The sequence below is a fragment of the Phodopus roborovskii genome, unplaced genomic scaffold (genome assembly GCF_943737965.1).
Source record: "Phodopus roborovskii unplaced genomic scaffold, PHOROB, whole genome shotgun sequence".
NCBI classification, from domain to species: domain Eukaryota; kingdom Metazoa; phylum Chordata; class Mammalia; order Rodentia; family Cricetidae; genus Phodopus; species Phodopus roborovskii.
The window spans coordinates 5,583,707-5,610,704 of record NW_026125397.1 but is presented as its reverse complement, the minus strand read 5'-3'; positions in this window follow the sequence as shown (position 1 = coordinate 5,610,704).

The following is a 26,998-nucleotide window of genomic DNA, read 5'->3' as shown; positions in this document are numbered from 1 at the left end:
ATTATTGCCCAATCTCTTGAAGCATCCAGTCCCCACTTCCTACTCTTCACGACAGTCAGCATACAGGGCTTTTTCTTCTAACAGGTGTATGAGGATGTATCTAATTACTTATTCATTTCAAGATATTAACAGAGTTCCCTACAAAGAATCTGTTCCTGCCTTCATGTGAACTAAGTTTTTTTTTTTTTAATCCATAAAATAAAAGATCTTGATGCAAATCTTGGTTTATTATACCAAGCACATTCTCTTTCTCTTGCTTATGTAAACTAAAAATAGTGCACTTAGAGCCATTGTTTAAGTGTGAGTGAAAACAATTTTCCTTCAGCTTATTTGATTAGATGATCAAGTTGTACTCAAGTTTTATTGTGTGTAAGTAAAAAACAGTTACTCCATGAAATTATTCTCGTAGTTGAAAATAATCCCCTCCACTAGAATATTAGAACACTTGTTTTAAAATTTTATTATGACAACAGTTTCTACATTGTCTATGTAGAATTTTAATGAAATAGATACCTACAGAATCATTTTTTAAAATAACATGTAAGTGGGACTAACAACATCTGTTCTAGGGGCAGAGGCAACATCTGATTGGAGACTATAATCTGGGAGTATTTGTCTTGAGGAAATTGGCCTCATCCTGTCTCTTTGGTACAGGCAATAAAATGTGTGCTTCTGTTTGAGCTTTTGCAGAGTAGAGGGACATATTGAAAACTAACAATACTAAAAACTGGATGAGTTCTATTCTCCTAGAATTAAAAACACACATGAAATGTGATGGACTATACTTTGCACTGTCTGCTGTATGTTTAAAAAATTATTGACAGCCACCCTCCGTGACCTCGCAAGTTATCAGTAAAGCTATGTTTAATTTAGGACATGTTACATACCATCTTTTGTGACCCCTCCCAATTCCTCAAAAACGGTTTTCAAAAATATGTTAATAACAAAAGTCTACATAGGGAAAATTGTATGTGGGCTATGCAAGTCCTTGTGTCATCTGTCTGTTATTTCTTAAGATACATCTACTGCTAATACTTTGAAGTCTTGTTTATCCTTTGAATGATTTTCTTATTATTTTTCTGAATTTTCAAATGTTGATTCTTATGTGTTTCTTGACAGTTTTGTCATGTAATTCACGTACCCATTAGTGCTTTATGTTTAATGCATTTATTCTCATTTTCCTTTGGAAAGAATTTCATTGGAAAGAAGTCCATTGCATAGACTGGTAACTTTACGATATGATAATATGTAGGTAAACAGCGAGACTCATGTTCTCTACTGATATCTTTCTCTCAGAAAGTTATTCACTTTCGTCACAGAGGAAGCACCAGATATGAATGAGTCCAGGGAGATGTCTGCTCTGTGTTATTGATCAGTTTGCTTGGCTTGCATTCTATAGAATGCTTTTAAAATGGCAGTTACTTATTTTAAGTCACATTTTTTTGTCTTTAACAAATATATAGACTTACTTACCTGGCAAGATATAAATATGTAGATCCCATACAGAGATTTTAAGTTCAGCTTGGAACTATAATTAGAACAAAATTAGGTGTGAAATATGGGTTGGTGATCTTTTGCTCTGTGACTAAAATCCATATATGAGTGAGTACATACCACATTCCTTATTTTATGACTGGGTTACCTCATTCAGGATGGTTTCTTCAAGTTCCATCCACTTGCCTGCGAATTTCAAGATTCCATTGTTTTTTTTTTTTTTCCACAGAGTAGTTTTCCGTTGTGTAGATGTGCCACATCTTCCTTATCCATTCTTCAGTTGAGGAGCATCTACATTGCTTCCAGTTTCTTGCTATTACAAACAATGCTATGAACATAGTTGAGCACATATCTTTGTTGCATGGATGGGTATCATTTGGGTATATGCCTAATAGGGAGATTGCTGGGTCCTGTGGTAGACTGATTCCCATTTTCCTGAGGAACTGCCATACTGATCTCCAAAATGGCTATACGAGTTTGCACTTCCACCAACAGTGAAGGAGTGTTCCCCTTTCTCCACATCCTCTCCAGCCTAAGTTGTCATTGGTGTTTCTAATTTTAGCCATTCTGGCAGGAGTAAGATGGTATCTCAGAGTTGTTTTGATTTCTGTTTCCCTGATAGCTAAGGATGTTGAGCACTTTAAGTGTCTTTCAGCCTTTTTGATTTCCTCTATTGAAAGTTCTCTATTCATTTCTGTGCCCCATTTTTTAATACGGCTATTTGGTGTTTTGTTGACTAGTTTCTTGAGTTCTTTGTATATTTTGGAGATCAGTCCTCTGTCAGATGTAGGATTGGTGAAGATCTTTTTCCCAGTCTGTGGGCTGCCATTTGATCTTGTCCACTGTGCCCTTTGCCTTACAGAAGCTTCTCAGTTTGAGGAGGTCCCATTTATTAATTGTTGATCTCAGTGTCTGTGCTACTGGATTTATGTTCAAGAAGCAGTCTCCTGTGCCAATTTGTTCTAGGGTACCTCCCACTTTCTCTTCTAAGAGGTTCAGTGTGGCTGGATTTATGTTGATGTCTTTGATCCATTTGGACTTGAATTTTGTGAATGGCGATAGACACAGGTCTATCTGCTGTCTTCTACACACAATCATTCAATTGTGCCAGCACCATTTGTTGAAGATGCTTTGCTCCTCCCATTGTATGCGTTCAGCTGTTTTGTAAAAAAATCAGGTGGTCATAGGTGTGTGGGTAATATCAGGCTGTTTGGTTCTATTCCATTGATCTACTTGTCTGCTTTTGTGCCAATACTAGGCTGTTTTCAGGACTATAGCTCTGTAGTAGAGCTTAAAGTCAGGGATGGTGATGCTTCCGGAAGTTCCTTTATTGTATAGGGTTGTTTTACCTATCATGGGTCTTTTGTTTTTCCATATAAAGTTGGTTCTTATCCTTTCAAGGTCAGTGAAGAATTGTGCTGGGATTTTGATGGGGATTGCATTGAATCTATAGAGTGCTTTTGGCAAGATTGTCTTTTTTACCATTTATCCTACCTATCCAAGAGAATGGGAGATCTTTCCATTTCATGGTATCTTCTTTAATTTCTTTCTTTAAAGACATGGAGTTCTTATTATATAGGTCTTTCACTTGCTTGGTAAGCATTACCCCAAGATACTTTATGTTGTTTGTGGCTATTGTAAAGGGTAATGTTTCTCTGATTTCTTTCACAGCCCCTTTGTCGTCTGAATAAAGCAGGGCTACTGATTTTTTTTTTTTTTTCAGTTTATCTTATATCCTGCTAGTTTGCTAAAGGTGTTTATCAGCTGTAGGAATTCCCTGGTAGAGGTTTTTTTGGGTCACTTATGTAAATTACCGTATCATCTGCAAATAGAGACAGTTTGACTTCTTCCTTTCCAATTTGGATCCCCTTGATCTCCTTTTGTTGTCATATTGCTTTAGTTAGAACTTCAAGTACAATATTGAAGAGATATGGAGAGAGAGGGCAGCCTTGTCTTGTTCCTGATTTTAAAAGAATTGCCTTAAGCTTCCCTCCATTCAGTTTGATGTTGGCTGTTGGTTTACTTTATATGGCTTTTATTATGTTTTGATATGTTCCTATTATCCATGATCTCCCTAAGACCTTTGTCATGAAAGGTTTTTGAATTTTTTCAAATGCTTTTTCAGCATCTTGGGAGATGATCATGTGGTTTTTCTTTTTCAGTTTGTTTTTATGGTGGATCACATTGATAGATTTTTGTATGTTAAACCTTCCCTGCAACCCAGGGATGAAGCCTACTTGGTCATGGTGGATGATTTCTCTGATGTATTCTTGGATATGGTTTGCCAGTATTTTATTGAGTATTTTTGCATCAATGTTCATGAGGGATATTGGTCTATAGTTTTCTTTCTTAGTTGTGTCTTTGTGTGGCTTGGGTACCAAGGTAATTGTGGCCTCGTAAAAACAGTTTGGTAATGAACCTTCTGTTTCTATTGTGTGGAACAATTGAAGAGTATTGGTATTAGCTCTTCCTTGAATTTTTGGTAGAATTCTGCACTGAAGCTATCTGGCCCTGGGCTTTTTCTTTTTGGTTGGAAGGCTTTTGATGACTGCTTCTATTTCATTAGAGGTTATAGGTCTATTTAAGTTGTTTACCTGTTCTTGATTTTCTTTCGGTAAGTGATAGTTATCCAGAAATTTGTCCATTTACTTTGAACTTTCAAATTTTGTGGAGTACAGGTTTTCAAAATATGACCTGAAAATTGACTGGATTTCCTCAGTGTCTGTTGTTATATCCCCCTTTTCCTTTCTGATTTTGTTAATTTGCATGTTCTTTCTCTGCTTTTTCATTAGTTTGGATAAAGGTTTGTCTATCTTGATTTTCTCAAAAAAAAAAAAAAAAAAAAAAAACAATGTTTTTGTTGCATAGATTTTTTTTTGTATTGTTTTCCTTGTTTCTATTTTATTGATTTCTGCCCTCAAATTGATTATTTCCTGGTGTCTACTCCTCCAGGGTGAGTTTGCTTCTGTTTGTTCTAAGGCTTTTAGTTGTGCTATTAAATCTCTAATGTGACTATCCTCTGTTTACTTCATATGGGAAGTTAGTGTGATGAACTTCCCTCATAGCACTGCTTTCAAGGTGTTCCATAAGTTCGGGTATGTTGTGTCTTCATTCTCATTGAATTTTAGGAAGTCCTCAATTTCTTTCTTTATTTGTTCTTTTACCCAGGTGTGGTGCAATTGGGCATTGTTCAGTTTCCTTGAGTTTGTAGAGTTTCTGAGATTTGCGTTGTTGTTGAATTCCAATTTTAAGGCATGATGGTCTGATAAGATACAGAGAACTATTCCAATTTTTTTGTATCTGTTGAGGTTTGTTATGTCACCTAGTATGTAGTCGATTTTAGAGAAGGTTCCATGTGAAGCAGAGAAGAAGGTATATTTCTTTGTGTTTGGATGGAATGTTCTATAGATATATGTGAAACCCAATTGAGACATAACTTGTGTTAGTTCTTTTGTTTCTTTGTTAAGTTTCTGACTGGTGGTCCTGTCTAGCAGTGAGAGTGGGGTGTTGAAGTCTCCCACTGTAAGTGTGTGAGGTTTTATGTGAGTTTTGAGTTTTATTAGTGTTTCTTTTACGAATGTGGGTGCCTTTGTATTTGGAGCATAGATGTTCAGATTTGAGTCTTTGTGTTGATGGATTTCTCCTTTGATGAATATGAAATGACTGTCTTCATCTCTTTTGATTGATTTTGGTTTGAAGTCTAACTTGTTAGATATTAGGATAGACACACCTGCTTGCTTCTTAGGTCCATTTGATTGGAAGACCTTTTCCCAACCCTCTAACCTGAGTTTATGTCTGTCTTTGAAGCTTAGATGTGTTTCTTGTATGCAGCAGAAGGATGGATCCTGTCTTCGTATCCATTCTGTTAGACTGTGTCTTTTTATAGGTGAGTTAAGACCATTAATGTTGAGGAAGAGTAAGGGCCATTGATTGTTAATACTTTTTTGTTTTAGATTTGTTGTTGTTGGTGGTATTGTGCATATATTTGCCCTGCTTTACCCTCGGTTCTGGTGAAGTGGGATTATCTATTGCTTATGTGTTTGTGAGCATAGTTAACTTCCTTGGGTTGAAGTTTTCCTTCCATAACTTTCTGTAAGGCTGTAGATACGAATTGTGCCTGGGCTAGCATCCATGGACTCTTAATACTTCTAGAACATCTATCCAGGACCTTCTGGCCTTGAGAGTTTCCATGGAGAAGTCAGGTTTAATTTTGATATTTCTGCCTTTATATATTACCTGTCCTTTTTCCTTCGCTGCTCTTAATATTCTTTATTCTGTATGTTATGTGTTTTGATTATTATGTGTCGTGGGGTCTTTTTTCTTTGGTCCAGTCTATTTGGTGTTTGGTATGCTTCTTCTACTTTCATGGGCATGTCCTTCTTCAGATTGGAGAAGTTTTCTTCAATGATTTTGTTTAATACCTTTGTTTTTGGACCTTTGAGCTGGACTTCTTTGTCTTGTTCTATGCCTATTATTCTTAGGTTTGGCCTTTTCATGGTGTCCCACATTTCTTGAATATTTTGTGTTAAGGATTTGTTGGATTAAAATTTTCTTTGGTCAATGAATCTATTTCCTCTAGTTTATCTTCAGCTCCTGAGATTTTTCTCTTCCATCTCTTGTATTCTGTTGGTTATGCTTGTGTCTGTAGTTTCCAATTATTTGCCCAGTTTTTCTATTTCCTGCATTCCTTCATTTTGTGTTTCCTTTATTGTTTGTGTTTCAGTTTTCAAGTCTTGAACTGATTCCTTCACCTATGTAATTGTTCTTTCTTTGCTTTCTGTACTTGAAGAGATTTGTTCATTTCTTCCAATTTTTTGTTTGTTTTTTCTTCCATTTCTTTAAGGAATTTTCTCACACCGTCTTTGAGAGGGCCACTATCATTTTTATGAAGATATTTTTAAGTCATTCTCTTCTGCTTCATCTACTTTGGGGTGGTCAGGTCTAGTTGGTATAGAGTCCCTAGATTCTGGTGGTATCATGCTTGTCTTTCTATTGTTATGTGTTTTCTTGTATTGCCTTCTTCCCATAGTTTCTTCCAGTGGGTGCATGTGGGGTCTCTCTTTATGGGACTCCTCCAGTGGGCTTAGGTGGGTTAGAAGTTTGATGTCTGTAGCTCTGGGTGGTCGAAGTTCTCTAGGAGGTCTCTCCTCAGGCAGGGGCCCGGTGATGGGGGTCAAAGATCCAGTAGTCAGGGACTCGATGGTCCTGCGGGGATAGGAGCATCTCTGGCCAGGGTCTGTAGCTCTGGCAGGAGTCTGTAGCTCTGGCAGAGGAGCATTGGTGGGGGGGTCAGAGATCAGGCAGGCAGGTATTCAGGGTGATCTCATGTGGATAGGCAGGTCTAGTGTGCACAGAGCAGCTCCAGGAAGTTTTCCAAAGGTGGCAGGATTGTTGGATCTGCCTTCTGTTCCAGTGTTCAACTAGGGTGGTGGGACAGTGGGCAGAGTATAGCACAGGGTGGAGGGAGGGCAGGCTCTTATTGGGGGGGGTATCAGAGCACCAGGAGTGCTCTCCCTGGGGACAGGACAAGGAGCAGAGGGAGACTGGGGTCAATCCAGGGAGTTCCCAGGGAAGGGTGTGGGGGGCATTCAACCCGAACTGGTCCCAGATTCACCTCTAGCAGTGAACAGGTGGTGGGGGTCAAAGATCCAGCAGGCAGGGACTCAGAATGGTCTTGCTGGGATAGGCGGATCTCTGGGAGGGGCCCGGAAGACTCCAGCAGAGGACCTGGGTGGGGGGTCAGATATCAGGCAGGAAGGGATTAAGGGTGGTCCCACGTGGGGATATCAGGCAGGACAGCAGGATAGGCAGGTCTAGTCTGCCCATTTCATACATCTCTTAAGCCCCCCTCTTTTTAGTGTTTATGGCTTGGTTTTAGAAGCTAGAAGAGTTCTTACCCATTGTCTAATCTGCTCGATCTCTCTCAATTGTGTCACAACTTTTGCATGTTCTGTCTGCTGAATTCTGCTATTAGTTTAATGTTCACATGTGTTCATATGTTTATTTTCCCTAATATTGATGGGGATTCCCCTTGCAATCCCAGAATATTTAGGACAGTCTGATATTCCTTTTTTATATTCATCCTGTCTTTCCCCCAACATGTGTCAGGTATCTATATTTTATAAGTCTTGGTATATTCTAAAATTCCTGGATTATATCAGATTTGTGACACTTTCCAAGAGAATGACTGTGGCCTTCATCAAACACACAGTTCTCCCCCAGAAGATGAATGTTTGTTTTTGCCAGGTGGCTCCAAAGACACTTGCAACTTGAGATCAATTTTGACTAAATCTTCATGCTGGGGTTTGGGGACCACACAAACTGAATGGATTCTGGCCCAGGCCTGTGGTTATAGTTTTTACTAAGCTTCCCCTGCCCCTAAACTACCATATGGAGCCAGATATTTTAATGTTTTCCTTTTTGGTTGACACAATTTCTTATTAGTTCTTTAATAAATATTTTGTCTTTTGAAGGTTCAGGTGTGAGTAAGGCATTTATAATTAATTTCTCCATCTCTTTTGTGGTTTGCATTCCATTCATTTGTTTCCTTGAAAGAAACTTGGTCACCAGGACCTAGTGGGTATGCATGGGACAACTGAAACGGATCTCTGGATTTATGCTTTCTTGTTTTATTTTATTTTTTTTTCAAACCCACTTCCTTTGTTTCTTGGCAAAGTAATTGAGCATTTATAAAGCTGTTTAAAATGTTACGTCCAAAAGTTTTTGGATTTCTGTGCTGGGGCAAGGGTTTTTCAAGGCATCTAGGCTGTACATGGTCAGGAATGAAAAGTTCAGAAGCCATCCATGCAAGTAATTTAATAAGAAATTTCTTTCTAAAAAAATAAAGAAATTTTGTGATTACAAAAGACAGGGAGAAATTGCTGTTACATTTTCCACTCATATCTGTTGCTTAAATCCTAATTATGAAGTTTCACTCGTTCTGTGTTTGAAGTTTGTGACCTCCAGGTAATTTTGCTCATGTTCTGCTATGAGTTTTCTCTTTCAGAAGCACTTCTAGAATTCAGGACATAGCCATTACAGTTGTAACAAGCCTTGTAAATGCAGACTTTTCCTCCCCCACTCATGAGGATTTCATCTTCCAGTTTGGACTTCTGTGTATGTGGTGGAGAGTGTGGGAGGAGAATGCTGGTATCCGTGGTTACCACACATTCCCTGGTCCTCCAAATGACTTTAAATATACTCCCCAAATTTTAAGCAGGTATAATATATTCTCTATTCCTAGTACAAATCATAATTAATACAGCTTTACTAGAAAATTCTTTTAAATGGATTTTAACATCAAGCAGTATGTGTAATATAATTGTGTACCCAAATTTTAAACAGTGAATTTTGACTGTGTTCCTTAACAAAAGACAAATATGTCTTTAGCTAAAGAAAAGGAGAATAAAAAGACGAGGAAAAAAAAAAAGGAAAGCCAGCAAAATGATTCAGGCAGTAAAGGCACTTCCCTCCAGACAACAATCCGAGTTCAATCCCTGGGATCCATATGGTAGAAGGTGAGAGCTGGTTTCTTTAAGTTGTGCTCTGAGCACTACATATATCCTCCCAAATAAGTATGCTACAAATATTTTTTGAATGAAAGAAAGTAGTTTTAAAAGACTACTACAAAGTGTTTTCTAAAGTTTAGAACCAAGAATAGGGCAGTATCTCAAAAGTAAAGGATGAAGCACCCTTTTCAGTCAGAGGTTTGCTGATTTATAAACATTCTGCCAATTGAATGGATTTGCTGTGATCATGCTCCTTTATGCTACTCTCCCTGCAGACAGATAAATTTTGCTCCGATCTATGAGAGGTCAAATAGCACCAACATAAATGCATTTCAACATTCTAAAAAGGGCAGTGCAACTCTTTACATTGTTCGGGTTTTTTTTTCCTAGTTAGATATACACTTTTCAAGTAGCTAAACGTGACCCCTTTCTCTAATAACCTATTTGTTCAGTCTTTCATTCAACAGCTGATATGCTAAAGAAGATAGTCTCCCTCATTTATTTATTTATTTATTTTCTGTGTACATATGTGTCTTTGTATCTACCCTGTGTGCAGGTGTCCATAGAGGTCAGAGGGCATCAGATCCCTCTGAGTTCCAGCTACAGGTGGTGGTGAGCTGCCTGATATGAGTTTTGGGAACTCAATATGGATCCTCTGGGAAAGTATCAAGGGCTCTTAATCACTGGGCCATCTCTCCACACCCGAATTTCTTCTTTTAAAAGGCAATGAATTTCTTAAAAAGTCATTACTCATGTTTAATTCTCATCATTTCATTCCTTAACTCTTTATCCTTGTATCTTCAGTCTTTTTTTCCTCTGCTTCCTCCTTGTTACCAATCTCTGTGTTTCTACTTACATCAGGATTCATTTCTTTCCTTAATATGACATATTTCAATCTTTTGTTTCTAAATCTCATGAGTCCTGAGTAAAGCACAAAAATTTCAGTAACTGGAATCAATTTTGGAATAAATACAGACAAAACAGTTAATTAAATATCAAACTTGCAGAACCTAAGTTCATAGACACTAGTGGTATGTTTTATTACTTCTATTATATATTCAGTAAGTTTGAAAACCATTCTATAACCTCAAATGACTGTATGTCTATGAAAGAATCAATAAGAATAACTTTAGCCATCATTATTTAACTTGTACAAATTTAAAAAGCAAAACATTAGAATTGATACATATTACTTTAATTTCTCACAGGGCCTTTGCATCATAGACAAGTACTCACTTGTGGAACAACATCCCTCATTCAAAGAGAGCCTCTTAGAGTTCAATAATATGATGCTCAATTTGATAAAATGTAATATATGTCCCCTGAATTGAACTATTATAATGATTGTTTTTATCTTCATAGAGTAAGAAGGGGGAAAGAGCCAGAAGGAAAACAGAAAAAGCACCGAAAATACCAAGTCAGTTCTAGAGAGAAAGAAAGCCATGTCTGCTGCCTTCACGTTTTCCATGCACACAACTATGGACAATATTGTAATGAGACAATCTTAGCTTATTCTAGCCCTAAATTATTTAAGATAGGAAAACCTCCTCTTCAGGAATACCTATATTCATATTGTTTCACTTGATTTCTGTCTCTGTGTGAACTTCTATACTTTACAATAAAGGAAGAGCAAATACACAAAGGAAAGTAACCAAGTAACATCCATAGGACCTCAGCACCCTGAAAGAGTGCCGTGTGAAATGCAGCACTGGAGCTGGGGGCTGGGAAAGGCATTTGGACTGGACTGCGGCTGGCAGGACTACCATACTTGAACAGAGTTCAGTAGAGGATAACAGGCAGAGGCAAAACCAGAGTTGCCAAAGTCCGCGATCATTTCGTCTTCTCTGTAAAAGAAAACATGCATAAAAAATAAGTTATGAAATCCAAACCTTGCCTTCCTTGAGTTTCCAGGCTAATCCACACATAAATGCATCTTCACTTATCTTTGAGTTCATGTTAAAATTAACTCCTTGCTCAACCCACTAATGCAACCAATACCTCATGATGAATTAGGCAAATAATGAAGATAGTATAAATATTGGCTCTTTAGTCACTAATATTGTCTCCAAAAAGCAAGTCATAGAAATATGTTTCTTGTTTAGGAAAACAATGACATTTGTCACAGTGACATGAGCCATGCTACAAGTTTTGAGATTCTGAGGCATGTAAGGAAACATAGAGGCCCTAATAAAGACAGAACTTTGTCTAATTTACAGAAAATTAATCTTGCCCCCCAAATGAAGACTTGTTGATTTGCTGACTATGAATGTCTTTGAGAATGTCAAATTTTTGCATTTTTAATAAACTGTACTCAAGTTTCAAAAGAGCACAACAATTTGTTTTTGTTGCGAAATAAAGCAGAACACATAGGTAGACTGGTAACAGTTATGAAACAAAGGAGTTAGCTGGGAATTTTCTAACTGAATACTCCTGGGTGTGTTAGTAAGAAGTTTTGTGACCTACACAAGGCTTCCTGGGTCTGTTTAAGCTCGATAAGTAAGAGATCAAACAGTGTCTTCAACCTTCGGTTTCTTCCAAATTATATAACCAGCTAGATATCAGGTCCCAGAGCAGAGAAAACAGGGTTCAGAAACAAACTCTGGGGTCTATTCCCAGCTATTGCACACATTTGCTTCATTGGCAATAAGTGTCACCAGACATTTTCCTGTAAGTTCAAATAGAAGTCATTCACATTTCATATTGATTATGAATATTTAGAGGTATATTTCAGGGTACATTATACATTCCTGTGAGTCAATAGGGGGAGCTCTCACATTGCTTTTATATGTATCTCATGAATAAGAGAATTTATGTTATCTTATAATTACAAAGATCAGAGGGATTATCTCATTTCAGCCAGGCACTCATAAGCAAGAGGCTTCCCTATGCCCAATAGTGTGACATTAAGAAAGACCATATTCTCAGGTTGACAGTCATCCAGCAAAGCTCAGGCTGGTTGGTGTGAGCTATTTCAGGTAATTTTTCATTTTTGTCTAGGAGTGAAGTTAAGGAACAGTTTGATCTGTATCTTGATCTATGAGTTAAAAGCATCAGGGAAGTTTTATAGTCTTTAAGGCAAGAAACCATTTTATTAGTACAGGACTCTTGGGTGTTGAACTTGCAACACAGCTATAACCTGGCAGGTGTACTTAAATTATTATTATTCGATTATGTATTTCAGAGAGCTAGCACCTGTATTCTTTATATGTATCCTTTGGTGTGTTAGGTATAATTTATCACCTTTTGTGGAGTGTAAAAGCAGTTATCAGTAGCTCTCTGGGATATTTGCTTTCTTCCATTTACCAGGCTTTTCTCAATGCTAATTAGCATAAAATGAGGCTTGGTAACTGTTAACTTTTAAATGAAACCCATACTTTAGTGTTAATATAAAATACAAATGAGATGCAATTTTAATAGACTTTTTTTCAGTAAAGCTGTGGTTTATACTTCAGATGGAATTTTATTGCTCACTGTGATTTATGCCTACTTTATCTAGTGGTTCGTGGTGGCCAACAAATAACCGTTCATAGTTTTTTGCCATCCCCCTCCCAAACACAACTATATTTTAAGATATGGAAAAGTAATTTATAAGGGAAACAAAAAAAAATCTTACATGGAAGATTACATAAAATATATGTGTCTTTCCAAGCCACTGAGATACATAAACAACTCGTTAAAACCTTAGTAAGTCAAGGGGAGGGACAAAAGATTCTTTTATTACAATGAACTTTTGAAAAGAAGCCTTTTTCTCTCAAAGATTACGATTTCCCTTTACATCCAAATAAAAAATCTTGGTTAAATATGTGTATATTCACATATTTTAAAATAGCATTCAAATGGTTTTCTTCAGAAGAGTCAGCGATGGGGCGAAAACACAGAAAAATAAACATGTTTGGCAGCCAGAGAGCTTTTTATTTTTCCCCCAATGAAAATGGAGTCTTTTGTTTTTTTTACTGGAAGGTTTTTCTTTTAATGTCAAATGAAATTTTAAGATCACCTATGAGTTTGGAACTCAATCCTTCCCTGCCAAATCCGATTCCAATCCTTAAAATCTGGTTTTGTAATCCTGCCAGCAATGCACTAACTTTAAATAGGTAGCCAGACATATTGGCAAAAATATATGTGGTTAATCAAATAAAACTATGTAGCAGTTTGGAAGCAATCAATCAACTTTCAGAACCTTTTAAGTATGAAGCTGCCGTGAAGACATCAGACGGGCAGTGAAATATCACAATCAAGCTACGTTTGCAGCTGGTTTGGAATTCATCGTCTTTGTTTTTAAGTTTTCATAGAGTTGTTTCTTAACTATGAATTTTATAAGATTTTGAAGGAAAAAAAAATACCCGGAAACATACAGCTAACACATGCAAAAACTGGCTATGCAATTGGAAGGTGGGCCTCGTGTTAGCACTACCGACTTGAACTTCACTCTAGCTCTATCTCAGCTATTGCTTTAGACAAAATACTCTTGAATGGCTGACATAACTTTCTTTCAAAGGAAAACATATGTGTTGCTGTTTTAACTCGATTACATTTGTTTCCAAGTAAAAGAGTACTGTCTTAAAAATAAGCCCTGATATCAGGACACAAACAAATGTTGCTCTTAACAATCTTACATTTCAAATAGTTTGCATGAAAAAACGTATTTTCCTTTTTAATCACAATCCAAAATTAGCATTTTATAAATGTATTGTGTATGAGCCTTAAAGTTAAACCATTAATGTTTTAATACTTTTGTTTGGCGGGCGCTCTTTGTTCTAACTATAAATGTAATGAATTTGTAATTTAAAGACTTAACATATATGTGAGTGAGCAATCTAACGTCATCTAAGCAAAATGACGTAATCAAGTAACAGTGCTAGGGTGCTGAGCAATGAACCCCTTTCCAGCATCTGAGGTTAATTTTTTGAATCTAATATAGACCTGCACAAGATCAAGGCTGAATTAGGTACTGGCTCATATCATTAACTCCTGACAAATTATGCTTCGTATGCTTCCTGTGTGCACATTGGCATGGGTATTTATTATGGTAATTTTTATTATAATAAAGTCTAGTTTATATCTTTGTTTCCCCTCATATGTTTTCTTAAACATTGCCAGACTTGGTTTTGGGTGAAAAAGCGAAGGATTATTTCTGAAGTGGAGATTGGGAAATGCCTTGCTGACCGTGATGAAATTGGTTTTTTTTTTTTTTTCTTTAATCCTTTGGAAATTGCATAGATGTATACAATGCATCTTGACCATATCCAGCCCCCATTCCCTCCTCTAACTCTTCTTATATCCTGGTTTTCTACCAGTACATCTCCCTCCCAATTTCATGTCCAGGAAACTCTTTCCCTATAAGCTGGCTTTCATGGTGCCAGGAGGTGCAATGAGGGAAGATGGACATCATTCGTCTTTCCCAACCCTGGACCCTGAATGCTGCAATTCCAGCATGTCAATCAGATGCACTCATTGCTGCAATAGTGGCAAGACTGTTTATAGAGGTTACCTGCTCTTTTAACTGAGTCTGAGTCCTGCTGCAAGGAGAGAATTCATGCCAGGTACTGTACAGAGTTAAAACACATAGTCACAGGCACAGGGGAAGAACCTGTTGCTCGTATCTTGTTTGATGGTCAAACTGCCTTCAAACTATTTACATCTGCAGATTTGTGCGACTCTCAACCTTGATCAGGGAGGCTTCTTGCTGAATTTGGTCATGTTCCACAAGGTCAAAAAAAGTTAAAAATCCATGCATGGAGGAGAAAGGAGTTCCAGGGGGCCCAGCCTGGGGAGCTATTGGCAATTGATGGTTGGTGGAGAAGGGAAAGTCACTTTTATCTGGGGATGTGGTCACTGGCAGTTTGCCCATGCCCCAGGGGATGACCCCATACCTGTGTGTATATGGGCAGCACTAACTGGACTCAGTAAAAAAATAAATAAAACAGGATTCAAAAAGCCACTGATATTTGTTTTTGAGAAATGTGCATAAAACAAGACAATGTTAGGTGTGAGTCTGAATTCATAGCTAGAAGAAAACTTCAAATGAAATAGCTGCTGTGTGGTGTAAATACAAATACGCCTAAGGAGTTAATATGCTTTTTATCCCTGTGATAAAAGCCCCATTATTAAGTAAACAGAAGAGCTGATTATCATAAATAAATGCAGGATAAAACAATAAGACAAAGGAACTGACCCACCCTATCCCTGCTCCCCACCCTCACCCTTGGCTGCCCTATCTACTAAGAAGAATTTGCTCAGAGCTGAATAAATCCTCTTTCCACTCAGCCTGCCTTGCCTTCTAGCGTCTTCCACTTCCTGCCTAGGCCATGCTACCCTCTTCTGTATTCTTCAATATCTGTTTTAGCCTGCTTGGAGGTAAGAACACCTCATCATCATTTCATGCACAATTGTTCCCATAATGCCTGCCTGAAGGTTAAGTGGAGAGGGAATGCACACATAACTTACACTCCCCGCCTAAGCCCACTGTACATGAGGGCAGCCACAGAAGCAACTAAGCTGAGCGGGCCAGTGAAAACTGACTGCAAGATGAGAGGAGAGCTGATGGACAAATGATAGCTTTCATATTACAGGAATACACATTCAACATTCAGGAAGGAAGCTGTCAATGAGTCACAAAGCTCTGAAAGGAGAATACAGTCTGGGTCTTGAGGGAGTCGTCATTCATGCTGGGCTCCTTTTACAAGGAGGCAGTGCAGAGGGAGCATCCGTAGCGATTTTCAAGTAACAGAGGAACTCCGACTTAAAAGTTTGAAATGATGGAGCCACGCTTTTGTTTTCTTTTAAGGATTTGATTTTTAGTTATGCTTGTACGGGTCTGTTTGTATGGGATTTGCACGAGTGCAGTTTCCACAGAGTCCAGGATAGGGTGTCAGATCCCGAGCAGCTGGAGTGACAGGTTGTGAGCCAACTGATGCGGGTGCTGGAAACTGGACTGAAATCCTCTACAGGAGCTATAACTGTACAATAGTATGTGCTACTAACTGCTTAGCCGTCTCTCCAGTCCTACTTTAAAAACATTAAAAAAAAAAATACCCTGGAAGCCAAAACACAGGAATCACCCACAAACGATGCACAGATATTCCATGTGATCTCTAAGTAGGAACTTCACCCCGAATTTCATCTACACCTTATATTATGTACCTTATACTTTATACAGTACAAATTTATTATTTGGTTTGTACTTGAATGTAAACCATATTTGCACTGCAACCATATTTGCACTGAAGTGTCTATGTTTTTGGCTGCATTCTTCAGGTCTGTCCTCACAATGAGAAAACCTAAGCTCCATTCAGACCTGGATGACGGTAAGAAGGGGTCAACTGTGAAAAGCTGACCTTATCACTCGGGTTTGAATCTGTGTTTTTTAGCAGCTTGTTTTTTCTGACCTCCAGAACTTCCTTTGAGCCCCTGATAAACACAAAAGCTGATGAGGAAAAAGAAAAAAAATATCCACTCCACAGCAGTACCTCTGGACACCCGTCAAGCTGCTCAAGTAGTTTTGCAGGAACTGGTGGGGGTGGAATGCTGGGAAAATAACAGCACTGGAAACAAAGCAGGCTGGGTTTACCTCAACTTTTTATATCCAACTAAAGCTTACTTCACCTGCGAATAGTGATTATTAAGTTTCTTTCAAGGGAACCGGGCCTCATGAGCACTGCAGGTGTGAACTCCTAGGAACCTTTTCTTTGAGGGAAAGAAGGTTAGTCGTTAGTCATTATTCATGGGTGAGATAGTCTATTTATTCTGCAGCAAGAAGGAATTCCTGTTTTATCTTCTTAAAACGCGAGACCTTCAATTTTGTAAGCCTCACAACAATGAAAGATTCGCTCTTAGAATTATGTTTAGAAAAAGGCTTGTTTCTGTCTCTCACTTATTTTTAAATACTTGAATTTCTCTGTGTCACTAAAATGTCAGTAAGAATGTGTGGTTATACACATGATAATTAATTATTCAATAAACTTTCCAGAGACATCTGGTCAATCTAGACTGATATTAGTATCTCAGAACACAGACCCACTCTAGCAAAGCAAAGACAAGGCAGTGGCTCTCTATGGGTTAGGGTTAGGGTAAATAAGTCATTGGGTGCTGTCTAGAAAGCTTTACTTGTGTTCAGATTTTAATTCATCTGAAACTGATTGACAGAGGCATTCATAATATGTTACTTGACAAGCTCTTACATGACAGAATTGTATCATCTCATACTTTCTCCTTTTAATTTCTCAGAAACACATTTGAAGTACACATATATTTTAGGTTGGTCTTTCTTTTTCCTTGTTTTACATTTTTATTACATTTTGAGAGACAGAGAGAGAAAGAGAGAGAGAGAGGAAGAGAGAGAAATCTGTGAGCACATGCATAGCATATATGTGGTATTGGAGGGCAATTTGTAGATGTTCTACCCTCCCACCAAAAGGATCCCAGGATGGAACTCAGGTCAAGCCTGGTGGCAATCACCTTTACATGATGAGTCTTTTTGCCACAGCTTCCTTTTTTTTTTTTTTTTTTTTTTTGACACTTTCCATATAGGTCAGGCTAGTGTCAAACTCATGGCAGCCTTCTTGCCTCAGCTTCCTTAGTGATAGGATTACAGGCATGCACCACCATGCCCAATTAGCAGTCTCTTGCTTTGTGTTAAGTAGTACAGTCAATGTAATATCAAGTCTTTAAATTTATTCTGTAATTGCAGTACTGTGAATGAAATAATAAAACCCATTTAAGTTTTACATTTGTCTTTGTTTTTTTTTATTAAATAATTTTTGATCAAAAAGAAAATGAGAAAATGGAGAACCCTTCGTTCTACAGCCAGAACACATGCTGTGGAGTTAGAAGCTAATTTTTCCCTACAGCGGGATGATATATAGATGAGTGACAGAACCAAAACTTTTATATCAAACAACTAATAGTTAGAAAAATTACAAAATCATTTAAAAAAAAGAAAAATTACAAAATCAACTAGAAAAGGAACTGTAATTATCAGATTAACAAATGTGACAAGTAAATAGGTGCTTATTTAATTTAGCCATGGTAGCTATTTATGTAGGAAACCCCAAATTTAAGGTACAGATTATCCCCACACCCGTCTCACTGGGTTTACACTAAATAATAAAGCCTCAGCTTTAATTATGAGTAAAGAAAGGGCAGTGAGGTGTTGGAATATAAATCTTGTAAGATTTATTCCATCATTGAAGTTTAGAGGAAGTTTTTATTTAAAAATACTTCATCTTAACTAAATTCAACGGGCATATATTTGTTTGTAACTTTGTCTAATTTGTTTGGGGAAACCAAGCCTCATTATAACCCATAGGCAATTAAAATTTTGGTCAACCACCTGGATGGCATTGCCCTACATGTGGAATTGGGGTGGGGGGAATAGGAGGGGAGGGTGGTCAGGGTGCATGTGAGGAGGCAGAGAGGCACTTTCTACAGAAAAAAATGAAAAATAAATAAAATTTTGGTGAAGCTAGTGAAATGCCAATTCTTTCATTTGGGGGAGTGGAGCACTTAGCCACCCATACTCAAGAAACTGTGCCGTTCTCTTCCATTAGAAAGCCTTTTACTGATCAAGGTGAGGGCAGTTTCCAGATGGTCCCGCATGGCGGGGCAGGCCCACTATGCACAGAGCTGACCCAGGAAGTTCTAAGGAGAGGGTGGAGGATCTTGGATCCGAGCTGGCCAAACATTCAACTCAAGCAGAGGGCAAAGGCTGAGAGGAGGCTCTAGATGGTCTGGCTTGCAAGGTCGGGGCCACTCAAGCAGAGGACATAGCCAACCAGGAAGTTCCAAGGAAAGGATGGGGAAGGGTTGGACTGGAGCTGACCCCAGATTCACCTCAAGCAGAGGGCAGAAGGGGGCCAAGATGAAGTGTGGGTAGGCTCCAGATGGCCCAGCGTGGGTCCACTCTGCAGTCTGACCCAGGAATGTAAAATAAGAAAAAAAATTAAATAAGGGAAGAAAGGAAGGAAGGAAGGGAGGAAGGGAGGGAGGGAGGGAGGGAGGGAGGGAGGGAGGGAGGGAGGGAGAGAGGGAGGGAGGAAGGAAGGAAGGAAGCCTTTTACCATGGGCTGTTGAGACACCGAAATTATGATCACAGGGGATAATGTGTTCCCATATTTTGTCAATCATCTGTGTGGAGAATGACAAGAGAATTCTTAAGGCTCTGCCAAGCCACAGAATGTAAAGCCAGAGAGAACTCACAAATAACAAACTGCCGGCCAATCACTCCAGTGCATTTTCATTTGCTAAGAAAACATGTTCACTAAAACGTGTAGAGTTGAAGCATCTTGTCCAAAAACAAAACTATACCAGTTTGTGTGGTCAAGACACACAAAACACAGCTTCAAGATCCATCCCCCTTCCCCCAGTCTTCTCTCTGCTGGCTCCTTGTTGCCCTTACAGCATTGAGGTGGTTTTGTTTTCTTTCCTCACTGGGCTGTGTGGCTGCTCAGCTCTACCGCTGGCAAGATATTTACTCCCTCTCTCTAGCCTGTTCTCTTTGGCAATGAGAGATGTCTCTATTTTTAGGTCTTGCCTATTCTTTTGACTCTCTCAGTCTTGGCCCTCAGAGAGGCTGGGAGCTGTCAGATCATTCCGTGGTGTGTGCCTTTCCTACTCCATGAGAAGTCTACTTGTCCCATTCAAAAGCAAATCGAGATGGGAAATGATTTCCACTGGTACACCTCTCCAAGCTCCGTAGTGCCCCAGCCCAGATGAACAGGATTGTTAAACACTTGGTTGGCTCTTCTCTACTCTAAGGAGGAAAAGAACCCAGCAGCTTCTCCAACAACTTTCTCAAAGTGAAGTAGAAATTGCTCTCAAATGCTAGTTATAAATGTGTAATCTGAACTCCAGCCACTCTGCGGGGCTGCAGAAGAATTTACGACGTGCTAAATATTTCCTTTGTTCTTCCTAGTGGTAGCCTGCTGCAGCAATTAGAGGGCAGCCCACTCCACATGCAAACACTGCATTTTCTAAAGGATTCCTGATAACTGCTCCACAGGCTCACACACAGAACCAGCGGCCCACTGAATGAGATTTTTCTTGTGGTTCAGAATTAAGAATTTTTAATTTCCTTTCACAGTGCTAGTTTCTGAAACATGTTTAAAACTGTTCTTCCTTTATTCTGGAGTCCTTTTCATTGCCCCTTCAAAAGGCAGAAGAGGTCAAGGTGACTGACTGCAAGAAGGCAGTGGACACCGCCAACGTTTCCAAGCCATATAAAGGCCCTTTGTGTTGCTATCAAAAACACCTCTGACCTCCTCTTTCTTATTTTCATAGAAACTGACAGCACAGTCCCATCCTTCATAAAATGGCAAAAAAAAAAAAAAAAATCGGCCAATATCATCCTTTTTCAGAAGCCAGACACGATTAATCAAGCAGCAGGAGGCAGCATGGCTTGAATTAGCCTCATAGTGTACAAGAGATTCTCAGTCATTCACTGTGTGTGCTGGCTTTAGTGCTGGGCACTATTTTAAATGTTTCACACGCATTAATTCTGTGAGGGTGTTACTATTTTGCCTCCATTTGGTTCTGAAGAGAATCTGTGTAACTTGTCCCAGACCACATTTACCCAGTTAGGAGGAGAACTGGAAATGGTTCCAAAACAATGGACTTTGAGAGTGAATAGACAGGTGTGCCACTAACTTCCTGTGTAATCCCAGCAAACTTACTGAGCTTCTTAGTGCCACAAATTCAGCGTCTATAAAATGGGATTATCATAGCACTCACATTACAGGGGCTGTGTGAAGGTTAATTGCATACTATGTTAGCACTTAGAACAATGAATGCCAGGCATAGAAACTCCAGCACAGATAGAACTGTTAGTAACCCACACACGAGGGATCTGGAGGGGTGGCTCAGCAGTCAAGATGTTGTACTTATCTTGCAGAAGACCTGAGTTCAGTTCCCAGGCCCAGCTAAGGAGGCTCATGGTCCTGTAACTCTAGATCCAGGGGGTCCTGCACTCCTGCATTCAGGTATACATACCCCCACAAAGGCACGCATGCATAACTGTAACGAAAACCATAAAATAAACCTAAATAAAAATAGTCCACATCAGTTTTCTCCCAAGTAAGCCTTAATGTATAGGAAAAATAAACAACGCCTCTGCTGCGCTGTCTCTATCTAACAGAGATCGCACACCAAGAGAATTACAGACTCCAAAGAGCTCTTCCCCATCCCTCCTGACAAGTGTCCCAGTTTCACAGAGAAGGAGTATCACACAGATTATGAAGGAGTCTAGCACCCAAAATAATGCAAGTTAAATGTTTTTTCCTCTGAAGTTGGGGTAATAATGCAAAGGTCATAAATACTACCTTCCAATGGGAACGTACTATGTAAAATGTATTTTGTAAAAAGTATTGTATAAAATGCAGACAATCCACCACTAGAGAAATGTCCAGAGACCTACAAGGATGACCCCAACTAACAATCTAAGCAATAGTGGAGAGGTTACCTTAAATGCCCTTCCCTGATAATGAGATTGATGACTACTTTATATGCCATCCTAGAGCCTTCATCTAGTAGCTGATAGAAGCAGAAGCAGACACCACAGCTAAACACTGAGCCGAACTCCTAGAATCCAGTTGCAGAGAGAGAGAAGTGATAAACAAAGGGGTCAAGACCAGGCTGGAGAAAACCACAGCAACAGCTGACATGGTCAAGGGGGAGCTCATGGACCCCAGACTGATAGCTGGGAAACCAGTATAGGACTGACCAAGACCCTCTGAGAGTGGGTGTTAGGAGGACTGGGTAGTCTATGGGGCCTCTGATAGTGATCAGTATTTATCCATAGTATAGGAATCGACTTTGGGAGCCTATTCCACATAGAGGGATACTCCCTCAGCCTAGACACATGGGGAAGCTCCAAATGATATAACAGACTTTGTAGGACCCCCCATGGAAGTCCGCACCCTCCCTGGGGAGCAGAAATGGAATGGGAAAGGGGGTTGGTGGGGGACAGGGGAGAAGGGGAGGGAGAGGGAACTGGACACTGTTCAGGCCTAAATTGTGTCCTCTCTACAATGTATATGTTAAAATTCTAGAACCCAATATCTCAGAAAGGGAGCTTTTTTTTATAACTCTATTTTTATTATTTAAATCAACTTTCAACTTTAAATATGTTTTGAACACATCTGTCCCCTCTCCCAAGTCCTCCCAGATCCCCCTACCCAACTTTAAGGTCTTTCTCAGAAAACATATCAACAGCCAATACAATTGCAATCTCCCCCAAACAAGAAAACAAAACAAAGAACCACCCCCAAAATGATACAAACACACAAATCACCAAACTATAACCAAATAAAAACACATACACATACAAACTCTGGAGTCCATTATGTAATCTATCCCTGAACATGAGGGCTGCCTGGAGTGGCTCATGTACCCAGTGTCACTCCATTGGAGAAAACTGATTTTTCCTTTTTCTAGTAGGTACACATGACAATTTAGGTGCTAATCTTTGCCCTAGTGGCTAAGTTTTCATTCATTCATATCCATTTGTTATTTTTAAAATCTATAACAAAATAAAAAATGAGGTAAATAAGAATTACATAGAGATTGGACAAGACATACAAACAGAAGGAAAAAGTACCGTGAAGATACAAGAATCAGAGATGGAGTCATGTGTACACTCAGGAATCCCACAAAAACACTAAGCTGGAAGCCATATTATATGTGCAGAGGACCTGGTGCAGGCCAGTGCAGGCCCTTTGCTCACTGCTGCAGTCTGTGAGTTCATATGACCTTTGCTCATGTTGGTTTAGAGGATTTGGCTTTCTTGGTGTCCTCCATCCCTCATGGCTCTTAGACTCTTTCTATCTCCCCTTTTGTGGGGTTCACTGAGTTTTGAGGGGAAGGATTTGAAAGAAACATTCTATTTATGGCTAAGTGTTCCAAGGCCTCCCACTCTCTGCATTGTATTTGATTGTGTCTCTATATTTGTTCCCATCTGCTGCAGGAGGAAGCTTCTGTGATTATGGATGAACATACTGAAAGAATGAATTTCTCAGAAAGGATACACTGATGTATTGGTACAATGAATGTCTTAGGAGGTTGTTTAGTGGAATGATGGTAGTAAGTTTTCCCCTGTGGCTTTATGACCTGTGTACATAGGATCAGGTTATTGACCTCAGTAGTAGTGTCTGGCACAGGATCAGTCCTATTGACTAGGCCTTAAGTCCAACCAAAGGTAGTGGTTACTCCTTTAGTATTTGTGCCACCACTGCACAACTAAACAGACATTACAGACAGATCACTATTGAAGCATGCAGGTTTGATGGCTGCGTGAGAGTGATGGTTACTTTTCTCCTCCAGTAGTTTGTATAACACCTTCCAGAATTATAAACACTAAGCAGTAAGAGTGAAACTTCTAGTTGGGCACAAGCTCAATTTCTCTATGTTCAATGACATATGTATGATCTCTCTCTTCATGGTGAGTTGTTTTAGCCTGCTGCTTGGACCATTGGGTAACTTCTGAGTGAATGTCAAACATTGTGAATTTTATGATTCTGCTTCTACAATTATAATTTTTCCTTAAACAGTCTTAGTTTATGTTCTGACATGCAGATATATTTTTAAGAATCACTTGTGGATTTATATTTTGAGCTTTACTAGTGTGGTTCCAGAGGAGCTTTCAGCATAGGGATGATTTATCTTTACTACTGATGCAATGTTCCCTGAGGAGGCTAAGTACCATGGACCAGATCTTTGGATGCTTACTGCAAAGCAGCCCATTCTTTGCCTTCTGTGAGCTTTGGGGAAATTCTTTCAGACATTTCCTTCTAGTATTTCATTTTCTGGATTCAAATAGTTTCCTCTAATATGTAACAGTCAAACAAATATTTAAGAGATCTTTGCTATGGATTACTCAACTAGTCTATATGTCCAGATTTTTTTCTGCTATGATTTTGCCATTCAAATTCTAGCCACCTTGACTCACCCAGACTACCATCTCTCTCTCTCTCTCTCTCTCTCTCTCTCTCTCTCTCTCTCTCTCTCTCTCTCTCTCTCTGACTCTCAATGAGATAGCTAATCTCCCATTTGGTTCATCCTCTCTATTCTATGAATAAGATATCTCTCCAGTGGGGTATTTGCAACTCACCTCATTCGTTCTCAGAAATCACGAGCTTCTGCGGCCTATTTCTTGTACTGAACTTATTTTTGTAAAATTTACATGGTTTTCTAGTTATTTAAGAAGGATGAAATCAATCTAAGTTACAAAGACCTGTAAAAGTACTTGAAGTTTACCTTATTTAACAATTCTTAACTCGAAGACAGAGCAGAAAAAATATATATCTACCAAAAAATTTGAATTTGAACTTTTAGTGCTGGGCTTTGGTTCTTTTGCAAACTAGCTCTAATCAGTATGGCCCACTTCCACAAGGCTGGACAACAGCATGGAGCTGAAGGGCTTGGTCAGCCATAAGACTGTGGAGGGAAACAACCCATACTCTATACTGTACTATATTCCCGAGCTACGATTCTGCTAGACTAGGTGTATAAAATTTATTTTTGATTTTTAGTTCATAATGGATACATTATGACATAGCCCCATTTTAAGTCAAGGTGCACTAGCCCCTTGTAGAGATAAATTAGAAAAAGCTACAAAGAGTGTAGTGTTTGAATTAAAGAGGCATCTCTTTTGAACAAATTTCTTGTATTACTGCTTCAGAATCACTAATACACTTATACATTTTTCCCAGGGAGAGTTATTTAAAATAAAAGTAATTTTGGGAGAGTATTAGCAAATGGTAGGTAGATACAAGACTTTGGAGTCATGTAAACCTGTATTCCCACCCTAATTTCATTTACTCAAATAACATAGTCTATGGCTATCTTCTTAATACCAGTAACTGTCCTTTCTTCTGTTGTAAACAGAAGTTTAACTTTCCATGGTTATGGGGAGGAAACATGTCCATCACTCTCCTAGATGTATTATAATAAATGTCTATGCTAAGATTCATGCAATAGGATGACTCAAGAATTGTAGGTGCTATCCTATAACATGCACCAAATCAGTTCCCTGATACCCTTTCTTCTCCTCCAAGCAATAGTCAATTTATTGTATAGTGTGGTGGTTTGAAAGAGAATGGTCCTCATAAGCTTTTGTGTTTGACTCTTTGGTTCACGACTGGTTGAAATGTTTGGGAAGGACGAAGAGAAATAGTATTGTTGGAGGTGGCTCCAACACTCATTGAGGAGTGGTTTTTAAGGTTTCAAATCCCACATCATTCCATTCTCTTCCCTCACCCCTCTCTGCCTCATGGTTGTCTCAACAGGGAACTTCTTAGCTACTGCTCCAGCACCATGCCTGCCTGCCTGCCCCCATGCTCCCTGCAATGATGGCCATGGACTAGCTGCTGAAACAGTAAGCAAGCCCCCAATTAAATGCTTTCTTTTATATGTTGCCTTGGTCATGGTGTCTCCTCACAGCAATAGAAAGGTAACTAAAACATATTGGAAATGCAAAAGAACCAGAGTTCCATTCTCTGCTAACCTCTCAAATTTCAGGTGATTTTCCCTGGGAAAGTTGTGCAGGGAATGGGCAGGTTAACCAAGTTTAATGAGGCAACCTTTTTATGTCTTAAATATGAAAGTCCAAAAGTATAATGATAAATTGGTTCATTTTTCATTTTGACAGATTTTCTTCATATTCTTAAACTGTTTTTTAGAAGCAACTGCATGTGGTTTTGCTTATCTTGAAACCAGTAATTCCCATTCTTTAATTATGTTTGATGAGAACCTCTCATTGTGATATCTTTCCTTGGACTTTCCCTAAAGATTCATTTGCAATACTCAGTCAGTGTAGTATTAATTATGGGATATTCTCTTTAAACCTACTCTTGAAATTCCTGCCAAGCTGAATCAAACCATCCCATATCTCAGTTTCTTCAATTATAGTGTCTGAAAGTGGAGTTACATGTCTCTTCCTTTCTATTGTTCAACAGGAAAGAGGAATCTCTTTCACTTGTACATTCATTGGATTCAAGCAAACATTTCTTCTTATCTAATTATCCACAACTATGGCATTTGCTTTTTTTTTCTGGAGAAACTATGCAGGCATGGTGGCACACCCCTATAATCCCATATTTGAAAGAGGCATGTCCTTTTTCAGGCCGTATTGGGGCATTTGGGCTATGAACATTGTTTCCAACAGATACACAACTATGGAAACTGTTGCAGTCAGGATCAAGTTACTCTTATGATGGCTGTGCATCTGACAAAGATAGGACAATTGGTGCTGTTTAGGGGTGGGGGAGGATAGCGTGTATGCCAGGAACCAGGTTAATGGTTACCATCTGTGATGGTTAATATTGGCTTTCAGCTTGATAGGCTCTAGAATCACCTGGGAGACACACATCTGTACTTGCCTGTGAGGGACTATCTATATTAGGCTAATTGAAATGGGAAGACTCACTTTAACTGTAGGTGGCATCAATCCATGGGGTTGGGTTAAGGACAAAAAGAAAGGAGATTGAGCTCTGGTTCCCACTCCCCTTCCTGACTGTAGACACAATGGAATTCGTTGCTTCAAGCTTCCACCATGACTTCCATATCATGATAGACAGGACCAAATAAGCACCCTCTTCCTTAAATTTGCTTCAGGAATTTTGTTACAGTACAGAGACAAAACGGTTAATGCATTATACATCTGTAGGAGGGTAGGGCTTGTTTGTTCTGCTTTGCTCATGGCCAAGTTCTTGTTTCCAGAACAGTCAGTCATATAGAGGTGTGTGTGTGTGTGTGTGTGTGTGTGTGTGTGTGTGTGTGTGTGCTTGTGTGGAGAGGTGCACATGTGCATATGCTTTCAGGGGCCAGAGATGAACCTCGAGGGTTTTTCACCAGGAGTCACCCAACTTGTGTTTCGAGATAGGATCTCAGGCTAGAATTTGGGACTTGCCGATTAAGCTAAACTGAGTGGCTAGCACACCCCAGAGATATGCCTGTCTCTGGCTCCATGGTGCTGAGATGACAAGTGTTTGTCACTATGCCTGGTC